This window comes from Sciurus carolinensis, chromosome 4 (genome assembly GCF_902686445.1).
Source record: "Sciurus carolinensis chromosome 4, mSciCar1.2, whole genome shotgun sequence".
Classification (NCBI taxonomy): domain Eukaryota; kingdom Metazoa; phylum Chordata; class Mammalia; order Rodentia; family Sciuridae; genus Sciurus; species Sciurus carolinensis.
In genome coordinates, this window is record NC_062216.1 from 96,814,827 (window position 1) to 96,826,203 (window position 11,377).

Genomic DNA, 11,377 nt, shown 5'->3' on the forward strand with positions numbered 1-11,377 from the left:
AAAAGTAATTGGGTAATTGTAGGAAGGGTAGCAACAAAAATCCTTAAAGAAATTTTTGAATTCCTCAGTCCTTTTTTTTTTTTTTTTTTTTTTTCTTTAAACAACCACCTGCTATTTTTGAACCAACCAGGTGCATTCCAAAGGTTCTTTTGTTCATTTTGTTGCTGGAACATGTTGTTATGGCTGGCCCTATCCAGGACCAATGGCTCATTTATGGGCTACTTTAAAATACTGATACCTAAACAACCCAAGTGAATTTTTCATCATAAAAAAAGAAAGAAAATAAGTAATTTATAATATGTAAATTTAGATTATAGGACATTGAATTACAACATGCTAGGGAAATGTCTGACTTTTTAATGACTCTGTAGTGCTGTGTTGAACTCATAGTAAGTTCTCAAAATTTTTGAAATCGAAAATAGCTAACTAACCTGATACTTTGGTTAAGACAAATATTTTTATTATAATGTATTGTCCTGCTGTAGAATATCCTTAGTAAGCTTGAATATTTGCATTCACTTAGCAAACATTTAATGATCATAACTATGTGCCAGATTGTAAAATCATTTGAGAACTAGGGCTCTGGCTCCCTCAACTCTTCTAATTTGTTTCTCTATAATTCTGTTTTACTTGCTACCTTTTTTTCTGTAGAATGTATTGCCTTGTTTTGAGATTTAATTATTTTCAGTAACTTTAACATTTCTGATAATATTCTTGGAATGAAGGATAAATCATATACAAAGAATTGAAAGACAATTCTTGCTTGGAAATGAAGGACATTATCAGCAATTTAATAATATTTATAATGACAATTCAAACTATTATTTTTAAATGAAGGCTGAAACTGGGCATGGCAGCACATATATGTAATCCCACCAACTCAGAAAGCTGAGGCAGGAGGATCACAAGTTCAAGACCAGCTTCAGCAACTTAGTGAGACCCTGACTCAAAATAAAAATAAATGACCAGGCATGGTGGCATATGTCTGTGATTCAGCAACTTGGGAGCCTGAGGAAGATTACAATATAGAGGCCAGGTTCAACCACTTAGCAAGACGCTCAGCAACTCAGCAGGATCTTCTTTTAAAATAAAAAGGCCTGGTGATGTAGCTCAGTGGTAAAGCATTCACGGGTTCAATCTCCAGTACCAAAACTAGGACTGGACCCACCATATGACCCAGCTGTACCACTCCTTGGTATTTATCCTAAAGAATTAAAGTCAGCATACTATACTGACACAAGCATACCTATGTTTATAGCAGCATAATTCACAATAGCCAAACTCTGGCACCAGCCTAGGTTTCTGTCAATGAATGAATGAATAAAGAAAAGGTGGTATATATACACAATGGAGTTTCATTCAGTTATAAAGAAGAATGAAAATATGTTGTGTGCAGGAAAATGGATGGAACTCCAAAGCGTAATGTTATTCAAAATAAACCAAATTTAGAAAGTGAAGGGTCACATGTTTTTTCTCAAATGTGGACACTAGAGAGGGAAAAGGAAAAGAAAGGTTGCAGGAGTCTGTTGGGGGAGGAGAGGAAATCTCTTGAATATAGAAGGAAGACCAGTAGAGCAGCAGAAGGGGACCAGGGGGAGAGAGGAGGGGCGGAAAAGGGGAAATACTAAGGAACAATATTGACCAAATTATATTGTGATATCATGTACCTGTATAAATCTCCCTATTATGTATAATAACAATGCACCAATAAAAAATGGAGAAAAGAGGAAAGAAAAAAAAAAAAAAAGAACTGTGGATGTACCTCAGTGGTAGAGCACCCTTGGATTCAATCCCTAGTAGTGCCTAAATAAATAAATAAACAAACAAATAGAAGGCTGATAATATTCTCATCAGAAGTATCACTGGGCTAAGCCCAGTGACAGGTACCTGTGATCCTAGCTCTTTGGGAGTCTGAGGCAAAAGGATCCTAAGTTCAAGGCCAGCCTGGACAACTTAGCAAGATCCTATCTCAAAATCAAAATGAAAGGGCTGGGGGTAGCTTGATGGTAGAGCAACCCTGGGTTCAGTCCCTACTATAGAAAAAATAAAGTATCACCAGAGGAGATCCAAGGAGGTCCTAAATGAAGGGGACATCAATTTGGAAACTTAGTCCCAGACACAACTGCAGAATACATCAATAAGCAAGTCACAAATAAAAATTTAAGACCCCCAGTTCAAAAAAACACACAAAAAAAGAACCCCACCAAAAAAATGAGATTAAAAAAAAGGATTTATTTAAGAATAGCAAAGGAATGCACACTCAAGAGGTGACACACACCTCTCAGAGATGACTGACATGCCCCCAAGTTTAAGCTCTGATTATATATATGATTTTGCCTAAGCCCTTGTTAGATTTTGCTGATTTGGAAAAATGTTTGCAAACCTTCCTAGAAAGAATGAGTTTGCTTATATATACTGACATCAAAAGATATTAATAATACATTAAGTGTGTAAAAACGGATTACATAGATTGGGTACGGTATCACATGCCTGTAATTCCAGCAATTCTGGGAGGCTGAAGCAGAAGGACTACAAGTGAGGCCAGCCTCAGCAATTTATGGAGGCCCTAAGGAATTTAGTGAGACCCTGTCTCAAAATAAAAAATAAAAAGGATTGGGGATGTGGCTCAATGGTAAAGTCCCTCTGGGTCCTTTAGCAAAAAGAAAGAAAAGGAAGGAAGGAAGGAAGGAAGGAAGGGGTGTAGCTCAGTGCACTCTTGGGTTCAATTCCCAGTTTAAAAAAAAAAAAAAAAAAAAAAGACTAAACCAAGAACTTTATTCCTCACATCAAAATAAGTATTTTGTCACTCATTTGTTTAAATCCCTTTGACCTTCAAATAGTGAGTGATAAGAGAAAGGAAATCTTACACTGCAAAGTACAGAATTGTTTATTCCATCAAAGATACCCTAGTCCTCCAACTGTTGTCAGTTAAAGGTATCTATTTGAAATTAACTTTTCAAAGTTCTGAGTTTAAAGGATTATCACAAACATTATTATGAAGAATATTCTCTGAATTCATAGATTTTAAGTTTTATATTACCATTTTTTTTTTCTTTTCTTTGTTTTTTGGTAGTAGGGATTGAACTCAAGGGCACTTTACCACCTTTTTTTTTTTTTTTTTTTTTTTTTTTGGTGCTGGGGATCGAACCCAGGGCCTTGTGCTTACAAGGCAAGCACTCTACGGACTGAGCTATCTTCCCAGCCACTTTACCACTTTAAATAGCATACTTTTAAAAAGTAAAATTATCAATATCAAAATTACTTTAAGAACACTGGGAAACTTGAATGAGTTTATAGCAGAGTAAATTAGGAAAATGAAAGTGATGGGAATAATATTATAAAAGCACTAACAAAAGGGGATTGTTCGTTTGTTTTGTTGTGGGGATTGATCCCAGGGTCTCATGCATGCTAGGCAAGTACCAATGGGGGGTGTGTTTTGATTAAGCAAGAGAGCAATTTTTGGCTATCTGAAGAACTATCCCTGGAAGAACAAATGGACTTCTTGTATTATACTTTGGAACAAAATTGGTCTTGAAAATTACAAGAGCCATGTGTGATGTACCTATAATTCCAAGAGGCTGAGGCAGGAGGATACCAAGTACAAGGTCAGTGTCAGCAATTTAGTGAGATCCTGTCTCAAAATAAAAAAGAAAAAGGGCTAGGGATGTTCCTCCGTGGTAAAGCACTCCTAGGTTCAATCTCTAGAAAAGGAAGGAAGGAAGGGAGAAAGGGAGGGAGGAAGGGAGGAAGGAAGGAAGGACACAAGAACGTTGTTCAATTTAGGAGAAATTTTTCCAAATATACTAAATATATAACTAAATATACTTCTTAGTACTTCAAGGTACTAAGAAGGCAACTCCCTATCACTAATGATATTCACTAAACAAAACCAAGATCATCATCCTTCAAGATTGCTATTCAAGCCAAGCAAGGTGGTGCACTCCCATAATGCCAGAGATTTTTGAGGCTGAGGCAGGAGGATCACAAGCTTAAGGGAAGCCTCAGCAACTTAGTGAGACCCTAGGTAACTTAGCAAGACCCTGTCCCCCACCAAAAATTAAAAAGGCTGGGAATGTGGCTTAGTGGTTAAGTACTATCCTTGGGTTCAATAGCTGGTATTCTCCCCTCCCACCCAAAAAAGAATCCCATTTAATGAATTGCATTATTTATAATATAAAGGTAGGACTGGGGATGTGGCTCAGTCATAGAACATTTTCCTAGCCATGTGTGAGGCCCTAAGATTTGATCCCCAGTCCTTGCAAAAAATGAAATAAATCAGTTAGCTAACCTTTAAACTTTTTGAATCCTATGAATCTGTAATTGAATGGGATAAGTGAGTGGTAGTAACAATGAGTGCCTCAAGCTCAGGAGAGGGATTTATCACTGTAGCAAGAAAGGGTTAGAAAAGTCGTTTTGAAGAGGATGGGATTTAAACCTGGACACAAATTCATTCATTTATTCATTCAACAGATACTGAATATAAACTATGTTCCAGGCTCCCATAATAAAATGATGAGCAGTATAAGAACAATCATGGAATGTAGAAGGCATGTAGTCTAAATAACACATCTATAATTACAAACGGGGAAGAAAAAAAAAGAGTACCAGGAATGTACATGTATGGGGAGGGGAGCTGGTATAATCTGGAGGTAAGAGAAGGAAGGCTTCTGTGAAGAAGTGAAGTTGAGTGTTTAGGAGGATTAAATGGAGAGCTGGAGAGAGGGCAGAGCATTGAACCAGAGGCAACTTCAGGAACAAAGCCTTAGAGACAGCGAAGAACTTGGTGTGGTGGAGAAAGATATGATCGTGAGAAAAAGCATGCCTTTGAATAAAAAGTCACATACAAGTGCCATTTGAGGGAAAAGATGATGTTTGGTGTTGGACACAGAAAAATCAGGATTAAAGCCCTATAGATTTGGAAGTTATGTACAATTTGGAAGTAGTTGCATGCCAGAGTTACTCAGACAAACCCCCCTATAATTAGACTGCAATTAATTTAACCAATGAATCAATATTTCTTCTACTCAGTTTTCAAAATGTCAATAAGAAATTGATCCTTCAGTCCTAGTGTCTACTTGCTGGAAGAACCCCTGTTCTAATTCAGGTTGTTGCTGAAGCAAGCATGTTACGTCATCCTCAGATGAACATGTGTGTAAGCAGACACAGAAGGAGAGAAAGTCAAAGAAACAAGCTGCTTTGCCATTTCTAAGGGCTTTGGGAATAAAATAGCCAGGACTATAGAATATTTTATTTATTTTGCTGGCTTTTAATTTTAAAAACATTTATTTAAAGAATTTGAATTAAAGTACATTAATTTTAAAAATAGAATGGAATCACTGGATGTAGTGGTGTATTCTTGTAATCCCAGCAATCTGGGCGATTAAAGCAAAAAGATTGCAAGTTTGAGCCCAACTGTAGCTCAGAGGTGGAAGTTCCTTGGGTTCAATTCCTAGTACCACACCAAAAATAAATAAATAAAAGTAATTTTAGAGCTTATATCAGCAAATAAAAGTTGTTCATTTCAAGTTTTTAGATACTGTTAATTATGTAGTATATCTAGACATACTGGTATACCAATTAGCATTGTCAATTTAGTAGTGCAATGGAGTTGCAAAAAATGGGAATACAAAGTAAAGCAGATGAAACAGGCAATCAGTGAACATATTGCATTCCTGGCAATGATTGGAAAAGATGGTATCATCAGAGAGAAGCATATTGCATACTGTCTTCCTAGCAGGCAAGGTTTAGTATTTGAACATATCTTAAGTTTTTCTTACAGGAATAGGACTAGGAAACATATTTTAGGTTGTGCTGAAAATAGGGAAGCTTGTTAATACTCAAACAATTTGGTGAGAACCAAAACTCTACTGTACTACCAATAATATAACCTATAACCCATACTTTTGTTTTTTTTTTTAAATATATTTTTAGGGCTGGGGTTGTGGCTCAGTGGTAGAAAGCTTGCCTGGCATGTATGAGACGCTGGGTTCAATTCTCAGCACTGCATATAAATAAATGAAATAAAAGTCCATCAACAACTAAAAAACAAAAATTAAAAAAATATATTTTTAGTTGTAGATGGACTCAATACCTCTATTTTATTTTATTTATTTTCATGTGGTGCTGAAGATCGAACCCAGTGCCTCACGTGCGCAAGGTAAGCGCTCTACCCCTGAGCCACAACCCCAACCCCCTTATTTATGTTAATAATGTACAATATAAGATTTTGTAGAAGATAATCAGGGAGTCCAAGATCTTTAAAAATGTTGGAAGGAAGGAAGGAAGGCAAGCGCCTTTTAAAATGTCACATTGCAGCCTGACATGGTGGCATATACCTGTAATCCCAGCTATTCAGGAGGATAAGGCAGAAGGATCAAAAGTTCAAGGTCCACTGGGCAACTTATCTAGAACCTGTCTAAAAAAAAAAAATGTTTTTAAAAGGGGTGGCTGGGGATATAGATCAGAGTTCAAACCCCCAGTACCCTTAAAAAAAAAAATTATATTCCACAGTGTTTTCAAGTCTAGAACCATTGCCAGTCCTGCTAGAATGAATTTCACATGTTAAATAATTATTTTTTGTCTGAATTCCTGATGGGGAAAACTAAATATACACAAAATATATTTTCGTTAGCTTTTATTATACTTGATATAAAAAAGGGAAAATTTATAAACATTTCCCTATTTTTTGTGACTCATGAATATTATTTTAAAAGAACGCTGCACCCTCTAACACAAATTTTTTTGAGGAAGGGTTGTATGGGGTTGGTGGAGGTGGGAGGGTCTTCCTATGTTGCCTGGGCTATGTTTTGGCACCAGGGGACAGCACCCAGGGGTGCTTGACCACTAAGCCAGGTACTTAACCACTAAGCCAGATACCCAGGCCCTTTAATTTTTATTTTGAGACAGGGACTTCCTAAATTGCTTAGGACCTCTCTAAATTGCTGAGGTTGGTTTGAACTGATCCTCTTGCCTCCTGAGTCAAGGGGCTGGGATTACAGGCATGGGACACCCCACCCCCACCCTGCAGCCAAGCTACTCTTGAATTCCTGGACTCAAGCAGTCCTCCCAATTCATCCTCTCTAGTAGGAGAAACTACAGGCATGCAGCAATCTTGCCCTGGAAGGAATGCTGCAATTAAAAGATGAAATTCTCGGTGATACAGCACTTGCCTAGCTTGAAACCCCACAATGGCATTAAAAAAAAAAATGGAATTAAAAATTCAGCTAGACACAGTGACTCATACCTGTCCCAGCACTTGGGAGGCAAGGCAGGGTGATCACTTGAATCCTAGAGTTTGATAACTGCCTGAGAAACATAGGAAGACCCTATCTCAAACCCATCTTATAAAAAAAAAAGAAAAGAAAGAAAAGAAAAAGAAAGAAAAGAGCTGAGCATGGTGGCACACTAGCTACTCAGGAGGCTGAGGCAGGAAGATCTCAAGTTCAAGGCCAGCCTCAGCAACTTAGAGAGGCCCCAAGCAACATAACAAAACTGTCTCAAAATAAAAAATTGAAAGGGCTGGGGATGTGGCACAGTGGTTAAGCTCCCCTGGGATCAACCCCCAATAACGCACACACATACATGTATATACACACATACACACATAAATAATAAGAACATAAAAATTAATTAAAAATGACTGGGGATATACTCCAGTGGTAGAGTGCTCCTGGTACATATATAAAAAGTGATCCCAAGAAGACTTACAGGGCTGGGGGGATAGCTCAGTCGGTAGAGTGCTTTTACTTCTGAGGATAGCAATGAGAAATAAAGTGGGAGTAGTGGCATTTATTTTATAATTTGCCTTCTTTGAACTTTCATAAGCATCAACTATTTTTATAACAGAATATTTTAAGGTAGAAAAATAGCTTTTAAGACACACTTACGCTGGGGATGTGGCTCAGTGGTAGAGCACTTGCATAGCATGTTGGAGGCCCTGAGTTCAATCCTCAGTACCAGGGTTGGGAAGACCCACATGCAGCATGTTAGGAATAAAAGCAACATTATTTTTAAAAAGTTCCCAGTTGGTGCACACCTGTAATCCCCTTGACTCAGGAGGTGGAGACAGGAAGATAGCAGTTTTGAGGCCAGCCTGGGCAACCGGAACAACTGGGATGTAGCTCAGTGGTGGAGTAGGCCTGTGTTTAATCCCCAGTAAGGAAAAAAAAAAAAAAATTATCCATATTAACAAATGATTACTGAGGTAACTTAGCTTCTTGAATCCAAGATCCACATCTCATTTAACTTTAAAGCTTCCAAAGTACCTTGTAAATATCTACTCATAGGACTAGTACCTGCTTATAAAAATAGATATAAAATCAAGGAGCACATAAACACTCTTCTTTATTTCCTCTATCCAGAATTCCTTTCCCTCTCTTCTCTGAATGCTTAAATCCTCCCCATCCTTCAAAGCCTGACTCAAATGCCAGCTCAAGTTCAGATGAAATTATGGTTTATTGATTATTAACTCTGCAGCCAGCATTATTCTGTGTGCTTCTATCTCATTTCATTGTTTAAAATTGTCACAGTAATCCTCTGATGGCCAGGCTTTGTCATTTACATATGAAAAAATGTGCCTTTGCTGTTATGAAGCCTATTCAGTGTCTCATGCGTCATTGTTTAGTGGAAGAGGTGAGATAAGAAACTACTTTTGACCTGGTTCATTCTGAATTCATTCCACTTTACTCCATGGACTTCGCCCTAATCTCTTAAACAGGAAGTAATATTCTTCTCCTCTCCACTCTTTTTGTTTGTTTGTTTCAGTGCTGGGGATTGAACCCAGGACCTTGCATATCCTAGCCAAGTGTTCTAAGGCTGAACTAAATTCTCAGACCTTACTTTTGAGACAGGTTTTACTAAATTGCCCAACCTGGCCTGTAACTTGTGATCCTCCTGCCTTAGCTCTCACCCTGCCAAGTAGCTGGGACTACAGACGCATGCCATTACACACCGCTCCTTTGAATTCTTTTTAACGCTGTCAGCGCCTGTTAAGATACCTATTATTTTCTACTTTACATTTCAGTTATTTGTGTATAGCCTAGTGTTTCTCTATAAGAATTAGAGATGACTCCAATAGTTTTGATCTTTGGAGGGCATGAAAAATCATGTGTGAACTTTTAAAACACTTTCATGTCATAGACCAAAGGAATCAGAATTTCTCCAATTGGTGCCCAGTTATCTGCATATTTTTTAATTTTTTTTTTTTTTTTTAGTTACAGATACATCTTTATTTTAAAATCTGATCTGGCAATTTAGCGTTTTCCACCAACTGGGGGAGCAGAAACCTTCACAGGCTTCACAATCTTTTGCCTAGATGCTGCTTTTGTGGGAGGCTTAGCAGCAGCCATTGCTGTCTTTTTAGATGCCTGCTTAGCCTTTTTTGCTTCCTTGGCAGCCCTCATAGCTTGCTCTCCTTGAGCCTTTCTAACTTCTGGTTTCTGATTCCTCTTGGCCATGATATCTGCAAGAGATGTACCACTGACGGCTCTCTGAAATTTGACTGCATGTCGGGTTTTCTTCTTTTGAATTTCTTCTGACTGGCCCTTTTTATGCTTTCTTCTGTAGAGGACAGTCCAGTTTATCTGCCGAGGATTCCTCTTGGATAGGAATGCTGACTCACATTTTGCATTAAGAAATTGGAAAACCTTTCCGTCGGTTCCTGGCGTATCGCCTCCCGTGTCCAGAGTATATCTTGTACCCACTAAAACTGCACAGCTTGACCTTCATGGCAGTAGCTACTGAGAACGAGGAAAGAAGGCAAAAAGAACTATTTTTTAATTTATTAATTTGTTTTTTTTTATTTTGATTCATTATACACAAATGGGGTACAACTATCGTTCCTCTGGTGGTATACAAAGTAAAGTCATACCATTTGTGTAATCATACATGTACACAGGGTAATGATGTTTGTCTCATTCTATTGTCTTTCCTGCCCCACCCCCTCCCACCCCTCATTTCCCTCTACATAATCCATCCTTCCTCCATTCTTCCCTGACCTCCTCCGCTGTCATCTGCATATTTTTAAACAGGCATAGTTGATTCTGATGCACACCAAAAGTTAAGAACTGCTAGCTTCAACAGAGCCTGTTTCATTTTTGAATTTCTATATTGCTTTGCAAAAAAGCAGATGCCTAATACGTATTTGTTAAATGACTCATATTCATTAATGATTTTTGTAAATCTAAATGTGGAATAAGAACTGCCTTTCCTGGAAGAAAAGTTCAAGTGTTTGGGTGAGGGAGACCCTATCATGATGAAGTGGCTGAAGCTTAGGGAACTGTGGAGTGGACTAAAAGGGTAAAAGGTGACACAAGTAGGGCTGGGGATATAGCTCAGTCGGTATATGCAGATACAATTAAGAAATAATGAATCCCACTATTGTGTGCCATTTAAAAATAAATACAGGGGTTGTGATTGTGGCTCAGTGGTACATGAGGCACTTGAGACACTGGGTTCTATCCTCAGCACCACATAAAAATAAATACATAAAATAAAGATTGGGTCCATCTACAACTAAAAAATATTTTAAAAAATAAAAATAAATACAGTTGGGCACCAGCAGCTCAGGACGCTGAGACAGGAGGATCCCAAGTTCAAAACCAGCCTCAACAAAAGTGAGGCACTAAGCAACTCAGTGAGACCCTGTCTCTAAATAAAATACAAAATAGGCCTGGGGATGTGGCTCAGTGGTCCAGTGCCCCTGAGTTCAATCCCTGGTGCTCCCCCCAAAATTAAAAATTTAAAAATAAAAAGTAAAAATAAATACATAAAAATTAAAGAATTTTCTTAAAAATAAAAAAAAAAAAAAGGTGATATGAAGGTGTATGCAGACACACCTGAGATGTTAACATAGAAGCACCAGGAATAAGAATAGGTTTATGAGGTCATTTTCTTAGTCTGGAAGCTTCCCTTTCGTATGGCTCTTCTCTTTCTTTTCTTTTGAAGGATTCCCTGATTTTATCTAGATCAAACTGCTTGAAAATGTTAATGATACATAGAAGGATAAATAACTTGCCTTGGTTCCCCAGACTTCCCCAAACTTGTAAGATAGCCAGAGTACTAAGATCATGCTGGCAAGGACTTGAAAAAGAATGAATTGATCTGGGATGGGGAAGGGGGCTTAAAGGACCATGGTAGGAATGTGGTTGAACTGGACTGACCACATATACACCCTAAAGTATGATGTTTCTTCCTGAGGTATTGTCTATCCAGGGAACCATTTTTGGCGAGAACTCTGGCTCTTAGCCAAATACTTTTACAATAACAACAAAAATCTGTGTGTGCATGTGCATAAGACTAACTTTTCTCAACCTTTTATATTAAACATCAGTATAAGAAATCTCATTGTTCTGTACCAAAGTTCATACCTCACCCCCAT

General features: G+C 37.8%; 1 pseudogene; it reads right to left on the reverse strand.

Moving 5' to 3' along the window:
- Positions 1 to 9,251: 9,251 nt before the first annotated feature.
- On the reverse strand, positions 9,252 to 9,726 carry LOC124981922 (60S ribosomal protein L24-like; annotated as a pseudogene).
- Positions 9,727 to 11,377: the final 1,651 nt, after the last annotated feature.